This window comes from Macrotis lagotis, chromosome 1 (assembly GCF_037893015.1).
Source record: "Macrotis lagotis isolate mMagLag1 chromosome 1, bilby.v1.9.chrom.fasta, whole genome shotgun sequence".
Taxonomy (NCBI): Eukaryota; Metazoa; Chordata; class Mammalia; order Peramelemorphia; family Peramelidae; genus Macrotis; species Macrotis lagotis.
In genome coordinates, this window is record NC_133658.1 from 114,425,788 (window position 1) to 114,434,182 (window position 8,395).

Below are 8,395 nucleotides of genomic sequence, written 5' to 3' on the forward strand. Positions count from 1 at the left end.
TGTTTTCTTTTTTTTTGCAAGGCAAACAGGGTTAAGGCCACATGGCTAGGTGATTATTAAGTGTCTGAGACCGGATTTGAACCCAGGTACTCCTGACTCCAAGGCCAGTGCTTTATCCATTACACCACCTAGCCACCCTCTCCTGGTTTCTAATAGAACAGTAGTGTTCCATGACATACATATACCACGGTTTACTAAGCCATTCCCCAATTGAAGGACATTTACTTGATTTCCAATTCTTTGCCACTACAAACAGGGTTGCTATGAATATTTTTGTACAAGTGATGTTTTTACCCTTTTTCATCATCTCTTCAGGGTATAGACCCAATAGTTGTAATATTAGATCAAAGGGTATGCACATTTTTGTTGCCCTTTGGGCGTAGTTCCAGACTACTCTCCAGAAAGGTTGGATGAATTCACAGCTCCACCAACAATGTATTAGTGTCTCAGATTTTCCACAGCCCTTCCAACAAGGATCATTGTCCTTTGTGGTCATATTGGTCAGTCTGAGAGGTGTGAGGTGGTACTTCAGAGAAGCTTTGATTTGCATTTCTCTAATAATTAATGATTTAGAGCAATTTTTCATATGAATATGGACTGCTTTGATCTCCTCATCTGTAAATTGTCTTTGCATACCATTAGACCATTTGTCAATTGGGGAATGGCTTTTTTTTCAATTTGACTCACTTCTCTGTATATTTTAGAAATGAGTCTTTTGTCAGAAATACTAGTTTTAAAGATTGTTTCCCAGTTTACTACATTTCTTTTGATCTTGGCTGCAGTGGTTTTGACTGTGCAAAAGCTTTTTAATTTAATGTAATCAAAATCATCTAGTTTGTTTTTAGTGATGTTCTCCATCTCTTCCTTAGTCATTAACTGCTTCCCTTTCCATAGATCTGACAGGTAAACTGGTCTTTGATCTTCTGGTTTGCTTATAATATTGGTTTTTTTATGTCTAAATCCTGTATCCATTTGGATCTCATCTTGGTATAGGGTGTGAGGTGTTGGTCTAATCTAAGTTACTTCCATACTAACTTCTAATTTTCCCAGCAGTTTTTATCAAAGAGAGTTTTTGTCCCAATAGCTGGACTCTTTGGGTTTATCAAACAGCAGATTACTATAATTGTTTCCTGCCTTGCACCTAGTCTATTCCACTGGTCCACCACTCTGTTTCTTAGCTAATAACAGAAAGTTCTGTTTACTGATGCTTTATAATATAATTTTAGATCTGGTAGGGCTAAGCCACTTTCTTTTGCTCTTTTTTTTCATTGAATCCCTGGAAATTCTTGACTTTTTATTTCTCCATATGAATTTTCTTACAACTTTTTCTAATTCACTAAAGTAATTTTTTTTTGGAATTTTGATTGGTAGAGCACTAAACAGGCAGTTTAGTTTTGGTAGAATTGTCATTTTTATTATATTAGCTCTACCTATCCATGAGCAGTTGATGTTTGCCCAGTTATTAAATCTGATTTTATTTGTGTGAGAAGTGTTTTGTAATTGTTTTTAAGAAGTTTCTGAGTCTGCCTTGGCAAATAGACTCCCGGGTATTTTATATTGTCTGAGGTTACTTTGAATGGGATTTCTCTTTCTAGTTCTTCCTGCTATATCTTGCTAGTCATATATAAAAAAGTTGAGGATTTATGAGAATTTATTTTATATCCTGCAACTTTGCTAAAGTTGCTAATTGTTTCCAGTAGTTCTTTGGATGATTTCTTGGAATTCTCTAGGTATACCATCATGTCCTCTCCAAAGAGTGAGAGTTTTGTCTCTTCCTTCCCAATTCCTTCAATTTCTTTTTCTTCTCTCATTGGCTGAAGCTAACATTTCTTCTTTTTTTTTTTAGATTTTTTTTTGCAAGGCAAATGGGGTTAAGTGGCTTGCCCAAGGCCACACAACTAGGTAATTATTAAGTGTTTGAGACCCGATTTGAACCCAGGCACTCCTGACTCCAGGGCTGGTGCTTTATCCACTGCACCACCTAGCCACCCCTGAAGCTAACATTTCTAATACGATATTGAATAGTAGTGGTGATAACAGGCATCCTTGTTTCTCCTCTGATTTTATTAAGAATGCCTCTAGCCTCTACCCATTGAATATAATGCTTGTTGATGGTTTTCAGATAGATACTGCTTATTATTCTAAAGAACAGTCCATTTATTCCTACATTCTCTAGTGTTTTTAGTAGGAATGGGTACTGTATTTTGTTAAAAAGCTTTTACAGTTAAAATCATATAATTTCTGATAGGTTTGTTGTTGATATAATTAATTATACTAACACTTTTCCTAATATTGAACCAACCCTGCATTCCTGGGATAAATTCTACGTGGTCATAATGTATTGTCCTAGTGATAACTTGTATCATTTTGCTAAAATTTTATTTAAGATGTTTTCATCTATATTCATCAGGGAGAAAGGTCTATAATTTTCTTTCTCTGTTTTAACTCTTCCTGGTTTAGGGATCAACACCATATTGGTGTCATAAGAAAGAGTTAGGCAGAGTTCCATCTTTCCCTATTTTTCCGAAGAGTTTATATAGAATTGGAACCAATTGTTCCTTAAATGTTTGATAGAATTCACTTGTGAATCCATCAAGCCCTGGAGATTTTTTTCTTAGGGAGTTCAATGATGGCTTGTTGAATTTCTTTTTCTGAGATTGGGTTGTTTAGATATTTAATCACCTTTTCATTTAACCTGGGCAATTTATTTTTTTTGTAAATATTCATCCATTTCCACTTAGATTATCAAATTTATTGGCATAGAGTTGGGCAAAATAATTCTGAATTATTACTTTAACTTCCTCCTCATTGGTGGTGAGTTCACCGTTTTTCTTTTATGATACTAGCAACTTGGTTTTCTTCTTTTTTTAATTAAATTAACCAGAGATTTATCAATTTTATTGATTTTTTTCATAAAACCAACTCTTGATTTTATTTAATTCAATAGTTTTTTTTGCTTTTGCTTTTATTAATTTCTCCTTTAATTTTTAGAATTTCTAATTTGGTATTTAATTGGAGGGTTTTTAATTTGTTCTTTCTCTAATTTTTTAGTTGCATATTTATTTCATTGATTTCCTCTTTCTCTAATATATTCATACAAGCAATTAAAGATATAATATATCCCCTGACAGCCACTTTGAGTGAATCCCATAGTTTTGGTATGTTGTTTCATTATTGTCATTATCTAGGACAAAATAATTCTTTCTATAATTTTTTTGCTTGATCCACTCATTCTTTAAAATGAGGTTATTCAGTTTCCAATTAGTTCTGGGTCTATATCTCCCTGGCCCAATATTGCATATGATTTTTATTGCATTATGATCTGAGAAAGGTGTATTCAGTATTTCTGTCTTTCTGCAATTTATTATTAGATTTTTATGCCCTAGTACATGGTCAGTTTTTGTGTAAGTGCAAGGTACTTCAGAGAAAAAAAATATGGAACACTTCATGAATTTGCGTGTCATCCTTGCACAGGGGCCATGCTAATCTTCTCTGTATCTTTCCAATTTTAGTATATGTGCTACTGAAGCGAGCACTGTTGATTGATTTATTTTAAAGAATGCTTATAATGTATAGTATTATATTCAATTATATATGCAACTTGTGAAAGTGATCCATCAGAATGTGTGTATGTGTTTACATATATATATGCATTTATATTATATATATATATATACACATATATATATATATATATATATATATATATTCTATCTAATCTATCTATATTCTTGAACAGGAAATAGTACTGATGGGCAGTAAATTAGGTTCCTGGAACTGAAGAAGAGAAAAAGAGGTGTTGGAATTCCTTTGGTAAATTATATAATATTTCAGTGGCTTTCTTTTAATGACTTCTCTCCAAAACAAAGGCCTAGATTTTCAATATTAATATTCTTCTGGTAATGGAGATTGGATGAAACTTATGGAATGCCATCAACTTTGAAGTTAGGGCAATGACAATGCAAGAGCATCAGCAGGCTCCCACTTGTTACAAATGAGGAGTCTCAGGGAGTAGTGATATATAAAGGATGCCATCAGAGAAATGTAGGACCACCAAAGGAGGTGAGGTCATTCATGTAGTGAGTAAAAGTATCCATGACAGGTAAGCAAATTATGCAGTGGAAGGTCCCCATAAAGTTGGCTGCAGACCCTATGTAAGATTTATGGGAGAATCTGGATATTTATTACATAGGATGAGGCAACGGAGATAGGTGACAACCTGTGCTTTTAAAGAGCGAACCCAAATTAATGAAATTTTAACCTCTTAATTACTATATACACTGTTATATATTGAGGAAAATAATTTTGCAGTGCTTTGAGATATGTGGGATTCACAATGGGACAGTTAAGATGTCTAGTCATTCCCATCCCCAGGCATTTCAATAATTTCTTATAGTTACCTCTCTATCAAGAAGTCACTTTTTTTATTCTTTGCCATTTGGTTACATTCATGAACTTACCAGTAACTCTGTCTATTTCTTCATTTAGAAAAATAAATTTATTCACTGCTAAAAATTCTCTATTCTGCATGAATTTTTTCCTAAAGGCCTTCATCCTGACCTTTAAAAGTTTTTTTACTTAATTTTTTTATTTTGGTGATTACTAGAGTATGTCAAGATAATTACAGTGATAATATTTCAATTAGCTAATTATTCTTCAGTTTTAAAAAAGGTTCCTGGTCTTGTGCCTTTTGTCTAAATACTAGATGTTATTCAGTCTTTAGTTAGAGCATTTAGGTATCCCTTCTTATTTGCTTGAGAAAATTCACATTTGAAAATGCAAATAATTTAGCATAGTATTACCCAATTTTCATTATGAGAGACTAACCAAATACCTCTTTTCAATTGTTAAATTAACCTCTGATTTTTGGATATTTATCTTCTCATTCTCTGGCTCCACCTTTCTCCCCTTCCCCCAAATATATGGAGACAGAGGGAAGGAGACAGTCACACACACACATACACACACACAAACACAAAAACAGATATACACACACACAGAGAAAGAGAGAGAGAGAGAGAGAGAGAGAGAGAGAGAGAACAAACAAGTTCTTCAGCACAAATATTGACTAAGAAAATCTATACCCAGTTGTCTCGTTTGTTTTTTGAATTTTTTCCCTTTTTTTAATGATGCAGGTGCAAAAACAAAAAAGCCAATATAACCCAAAAGACCATGTTAATTTCAGCTCATTTGAAAAGAGATTTAAGTTGTGTGATGTTTATTTGTATTTACTTCATAGCCTATATTAATGATCTAGAGTATTTCTAGTTGTATAAATTTATCCCTCAATTTTTGACTTTTTTAAGTCATGTAAAATGAAAGTTCTTAAACAAGTATTGTCTTTTGCCATCTAGAAAACAATATACTCTTTAATTGAAAGGTTAGTCATTGGTAAGTTACTTTGGGGTAAGAAATTCAGTTATTCTTGGGGTAAGAAAGAAAAGGATTCAGTTTTTGTCACTTTTGAAGGTGAATTAAAAATGCAAATAGGATTCACCAAATAGATTTCAACATTTCCCAAATAGAAAAAATCCAAAATTGTTTGGATGATTTTTAAAAAAAATAACTTAAATGATCAAATAAATCAACAAAATAATGTGCAAAATTCTTCCCATCTATTATATTTTTATTTTATTGCCAAAATAATCATGAAAAATAAAATATTTGGAACCATGTTTTTGACTTAAGACTTTTAATCACCTTGTAGATGTTCTAGATTTCTTCCATATTTTTAGAATTTCAACTAATTCCAATTATTTTAAATGAACACACATACACATTCTAGACCCTCAAGTATGTATGTATATGTAAAACATAAAGCATTTATGCATTTGTATATAAGGATATAAACACATATATTATACATGTGTAGACATTTTATATAGTCATATATAATTTTAAATTTTCTTATTCTAACTTTTATTATCAAAAAGACAATGAACATTTAAAAATATATAGCAGAACAAACACATGTAAAGATTGTATATGTAGCCTTGAATCTTAACTTTATACTTCTTGATTTTTAAATATATAGAATTAATTTTACATGTGAGTTTCAAAACTACCCTGTTTGTCTATGCTTCTTTCTGAACTTCCTTCTGTTTTCTGCTGTGTATTTAAAAAAATTCTTTTAGCATTCCTATTACTAACTCCACCTCTCACCTTCATTTCCCTCCTATAAAAATTGAGAGAAAAATATTATGTGGTAGGACTGCAATCTATTTGAGTTCACCTCTCTTCCTCCTCTCCCCATAAATAAAATAGGTTATTTTCTCCTAAAAGGTAGCAAATGGCATAGGGAGACAGGGCTCAAACTTAACCTCCCTTCAGGCAACTTCCTGCTATCTTCTGGCTATATTGACAGATGTCTTAGTCATTAAGATTTAACAAGGCTCATCCACATGACGATGGTACTCTTCAGACTTGACAGATGTTCTAAGGTACTATGAGTTGCCACAGCTTGATATTCTGACTAGGCATTTTTACATATGGAGACAATTAGGACCTTGTCTATCCAAGTTAAGTGCTAGAGTATCTTTTCTATGCTGAGACTAAGGAAGTCTTCTTTATTAACTGTTGAATTATCTCATTTCATCTCCTCATTGAACCTAAACTAACAGGTTCCCAGGTTGAGTCAGGTCTGCTCCTAATATCTTGTAAGATATAAATTTAGTCAAGCCAAACATATCCACACAGAGATTAATGTTCAAATATATCTGTTTCCTTCTTCATCTTTAGTCCATCATCCAACTGCTAGGAGGTGATATCATGCTACATTTTTAGTTATCTGGAGACATGGTCAGTGAGGGCATTGAAGAGATCTCTACCGTCTTTCCAAGTTGTTTCTTTTTACAATATTTTTGTCCTCGTATCAATTTTTACTTTGTATCAATTCATCCTATAAAATATTTTTAAAATCATCTCTTCTGTCATTTTTGTGGTGCAACAATATTCCATCATACTCATATATCACAATTTGTTCAGTCCTCCCCAACCCCTGACTACCTTAAATTCTAGTTTATTCTTTTTTATTTTTTTGTTCCTTTTAATCCCTCCTTCAGGATCAGAAAATTTGTTTTGATGTTAACTTTTCTTCCCTGATATTATTCTTCCTTTTAACCATGCCCATTATTCTATTCCTTTTCCAAATCTCTCCCTCACATTAGCTTGTTTCCCTGATATATTTCTATGCCAAACTATATATATAGACATACCTTGTTTTACTGTACTTCCCTTTATCGTACTTTACAGATATTGATGGTTGTTTTTGTTTTTTTTTTGTTCTTTTATACATAAAGTAAGTCTATTGTGTCATTTTTCTATATCATGTTTCTGTGATGAGATATTTTGTTAATTCTCACAATATTTCTCATTTTTTCCTTATTGTTATATCTGGTATGGTGATCTGACATCCCATGTTTGTTATAACTTTGGATTGAATTTTGTCTACCACATTCCTGGTATTTTTTACTCTAGCTTGTCTTTCAGGAAGTGACCATGAATTCTTTCTCAATTTACTGTCTGATTCTAATATATGAATATTATTCATTATTTCTTGAAATATGGTTAATATATTTTTATTTTGGTCATAATTCTCAGGGATTCTGATGATTCCTTGATTTTTTTTTCCTCCTGACCTGTTTGCAGTCAATTTGTTTTGACAGGAATTGCCTTTCATTTTCTGCTATTTTTTTAGTTTTTTCATTTTTGTTCCAGTAGTTTTTTATTGTCTCATGAAGTCATTATTTTTGTTCAAAACACTCTAATATTCAAGGAATCTATTTGTTTTTAAGGTTTTGACCCTTATATACTGATGTTTATTCTGCTTCTAAGTCTTTTTTTTCTAGAGTTCTCATTTAAAAATAATTTCTTTCAATTAATAGAAATCTATTTTTTCTCCCTTTCATCCCATTGGATAATAAAAAGAAAATGGTTTGTAACCAATGCATTGTATGCTCTGTAATATGCATAACTAAGGAAAATTAATTTCTACATTGTCCAAATTCAAAAATAAATGCTTTAGTTTGCCCCTTTAATTTGTCACCTCTCTATTAGGAGGTGTGTAGTATGTTTTATCATGGATGCTCTAGAATAATAAAAGATCCTTGAATTGCCCAGAATAACTAAGTTTTTCAAAGTAGTTTATCTTTAAATTGTAGTTTCTTATTGTCTAAATTTTTTTCTTGCTTTTATTCACTTCATTTGGTATTAGTATATTTAAATTTTCCTGGATTTCCCCAAAACTATCTCAGTCATTATTTTTAGGCCAAAATATAGTATATACATTATATTTTTATTCTGTAATTTGTTCAGTCACACCCCAATTGATGGGCACCCTTTTATTTCCAGGTTTTTGACACTACAAAAAGAGATGTTCTAAATATTTTGTCTATAG

At 31.9% G+C, this 8,395-nt stretch overlaps 1 non-coding gene across 1 annotated transcript; it reads right to left on the reverse strand.

The window, feature by feature from the left end:
- Positions 1 to 3,429: 3,429 nt before the first annotated feature.
- LOC141510324 (U6 spliceosomal RNA) lies at positions 3,430 to 3,536 on the reverse strand. Its single transcript, XR_012474823.1, has one exon. It is a non-coding gene; the product is annotated as a U6 spliceosomal RNA (small nuclear RNA).
- Between the last annotated feature and the right edge of the window lie 4,859 nt (positions 3,537 to 8,395).